At 49.3% G+C, this 3,356-nt stretch overlaps 1 protein-coding gene across 1 annotated transcript in view; it reads left to right on the top strand.

The window, feature by feature from the left end:
- The first annotated feature begins 1,797 nt into the window (after window positions 1-1,797).
- Window positions 1,798-3,356, top strand: part of Cfap100 (cilia and flagella associated protein 100) — a 34,165-nt gene continuing 32,606 nt past the window's right edge. Inside the window, exon 1 of the mRNA XM_029478230.1 lies at window positions 1,798-2,002. The gene's annotated coding sequence lies outside the window, so the exon portion shown is untranslated. The remainder of the gene's footprint in view (window positions 2,003-3,356) is intronic.

Below are 3,356 nucleotides of genomic sequence, written 5' to 3'. Positions count from 1 at the left end.
CAAAGCAAAGCAAAGCAAAGCAAAGCAAAGCAAAGCAAAGCAAAGCAAAGCAAAGCAAAGCAAAGCAAAGCAAAGCAAAGCAAAACAAACTCATACCAAAGTATGATTCTACTCAAGTATCCTGGTGGACCAATGAGTTTATTTGACTTATTTACAGGAGAGTGGATGAGTATATTCCTACCATTGCCTACATGGACTTCCCCCATCAGTTAACCTTCTGCCTCCACAGTGTGCCATGANCCCCAGATGCCANGTGCATCAGGTCAAGTGTCACAACCTCCCTACTATTGCTTTTTTTGTGGGGGAAAGTCAACAGGACTCTTGCCAGTGGTCACAGCTGCTGTGAAGATGGTAATTGCTGTCATACTTGGAGAACTGCGTTCTACAGCAGCAAGGAAATGCCTCAAAGGAGCTTTAGACTCGCCTGCTGGGGAGCATAGTTGGCAGAGTGGCTTGGGAGAGCAGCTTGACAAGATCTAGTGACATGGACTTATGTACAGACTCTTGAGTGGTAAAGGCAGCAGTGAGCATGCGTAAGCAGTGTCTCTCCGAGCATGAAGACATGTGCTGCTCGTGAAAGAAATCATGGCACAGATAAGTGTTCTCAATGGCAAATGGCTAAACGACCTGGGCTGGATTCCTGCAGTGGGTGACTCCAGCAGCACTGAAGCCACACGTTCCCCCTGTGGCTGTGGTTCACAGTGCCCAGCAAACAAAGTGGCCCCAGAAGGGCAAAGGATCTGGGGGTTAAGTTCAACCTTGGGTGAAACTGAACAAGGTAGTGTTGAGGCGTACTTAGTATGCCAATCACCAACACTCCAGTGCAGTAAGTCTTGTCGGTCATAGTAACAGAAGGAAGGAAGTCGGAAGTCAAGGCACTTTTCAAATACTTTGATAGAAACATTAGATTGTAGGTTAAAGCAAAGGACTGCTCTAGGACTCAGGCACTGTCTTGACTTCTTAGCTTTTGGTTTGCTAATATATCCAAAAANGTTTAAGGTGTTAGCCATAGGATGTTAGGTTAGACAGGCCGTGGGCAAGGAGTGACTATTAAAGGACCTAAAGATGGTCCAAGATAATTTGGCTTTGGACCTGCAACATTCCAACCCTCCATGTTTATGCAATTTTATTCATCCAATCAGCCTTGTAGAATCTTTGAGGTATGATGTCCACCTTCCAATAGAAATCTGGTGTAAATGTAAGCGCAGATGGGATCTATAACAAATTGGGGATTGACGATGGCCAGGTGCTGCTGAGCTGGGGGTGGTGCTGACTTTGAATTTAGAATTCCCTGAAAGTTTGGAACCAGGCAGGGTAGAAGAGGGTATTTCAGGTGGTGGAGGGAAAAATGGGGAGTTGGGCAGGTGTAAGCCCCNAGGCTCTCAACCTCACCACATCTCTGCAGATTTTAACAGCTATCCAAAGAAGGTACTGTCGGGACATTGTGGCCTGGGAACTTTGCTGCGGGCTCCACCTGTACTCCTTCCCCCAGGAACACCAGGGCGAGCAGAGCAAGGTCAGTGCACTCTGTTTGCACGGTCTCCCCTGACGTGGGTCCCCAGCTCCCGTCTCTGCAATTTGTTTACAGGTCTGCGTCACTGGGAACCTTTCGCCTGGTGGGTACAAAAGGTTCCTTTTTTTTGTAAATCCCTTTTGGACAGAAGGCAAGCACTGGGGCCCAGGACTCTAGCTAGCACGGGCGACACCCGGTGGTGGGTGTAGACATTGCTCCACCTGTGGGTCTATTCTGAAGTCATAGTCTGCACAGCAGCATGTATGCCACACCTACCCACACATGATAAAGCCACCAGCAGAGCTACCTGCCCAGTAAGACAGGTGGGGTGGCTGCACCTGAAGCTGACATGCACACAGACAGACATGATGGTATGAGACTTCTGTTCTAGACTGAGGCGGGAGGATTATAAGACTAAAGGCCTGATCTACACAAGAAGTTTCAGACCAGCCTGGGCTANATAGTAAAACTCTATCTGAAAATAATTAGGTAAGTAAATATTAAGTAATCATGAGTAGCTTTGGCCATCTTGGCAGAGTCTGGATCCTACACTGAGGTACACTGGGCTCAGGGTTGCCTGGTGGTGGATGTACTTGTGAGAATCACCACCTAGGCACTAGAGAGTGACCACTGCTTTGAGAACACTAGGAGCATATTAGCCTAGACTTTGGGGTCCAGGGGTGGCCAGGCTGAGCCACCGACATGTTAGGTTAGGAAGGGGCAGGGAGGAGGGGTTAGTGGCCTGGACCAAGCTTCATGCTGGGTAGGCTCAGAGCCCAGGGTGTGGAGGGTGTGGAGCAGCCGGGGGTACACAGATCAGGCTCTTAAGACTTCCTCAGTCNCTGCCCAGGGCTGGGCACCACAGGGCAATGGTGTCATTGAGGAATTACTGCTACTTGCTTATATTATGACAGAAGAATGAATTTCTACAGCTTGATTGTAAGAAAAAATAGAAATCTGGAGAACTAATGGCTATCCTAAGATGCAGACATGTGGGGGTGATTCCTTCCTGCACTTGCCCAGGGCAGAACCTGGGCTGTGCTCCTCTGGGCTGCTGTTTGGGTGAGCCCTGAACAAGACTCCTGCCTCGGATCAGAGATCTTCTCTGTCCCTCCTCACATGTGTAGCAGACATGGTGGAGCTGTTCAAATTTCCCACCTCCTTTTTACCATAAACTAGGGTGCCCAGGCTCTCACCAGCATCACCAGGGTCAGGTACCCCAGGGCTCAGTCTTGCCCTCCCACATGATTTCCTGTCTGGGGAAGCTGGACATTATGTTGTTTTTTGTTTTGTTTTGTTTTGTTTTGTTTTTAGCTAAGGGGATTTGCTGGGAAGTGGTCTGGTGTGGTTCCCATTGTGTGAGACTTCTTATCAGAGTCACTGCTAGCAGAGACAATTCTTGAGTCAAAATGTTAATACTCCCACAGTGATCTGCCTTGCTAAGATCATGCCAGCATGTGCTGATGGAGGGCCAATGAGGTAGTGGCTCTGTGAGTGGCCAGTGAGGTAGTTCCTCCTCTCCCTCCTCCTTTTTACCCATCCCCAATTCTCTTCCTTTCTGCTCACCAGCCTGAGGGCCTGATTTAGTCTCATCTTCCCCCCCCCCACAGTCCACAGCAGTCTCTCCTCCGTTCAAGGCTAGCACCATGTCGTGGTCTCACTCTGCCACATTGTACCTCAGGCCCTGATACTCTGCTTCTGATGAAGGCACTAGTTTGGCTTAGAGAACCCAGACTGGCCCAGAGCTCAGGGAAGAAAGTGTTCCAGGGCCACTTCTGTCAGCAACACCTACAAGGCAGCAAGATGGAGCCATGGCTAAGATGACTGAGGGATCAGCTGCCAT

This window comes from Mus caroli, chromosome 6 (genome assembly GCF_900094665.2).
Source record: "Mus caroli chromosome 6, CAROLI_EIJ_v1.1, whole genome shotgun sequence".
In the NCBI taxonomy this organism is placed as follows: Eukaryota; Metazoa; Chordata; class Mammalia; order Rodentia; family Muridae; genus Mus; species Mus caroli.
Note: the sequence above shows the minus strand (reverse complement) of the source record. Positions and strands in the feature narration are given on the sequence as shown.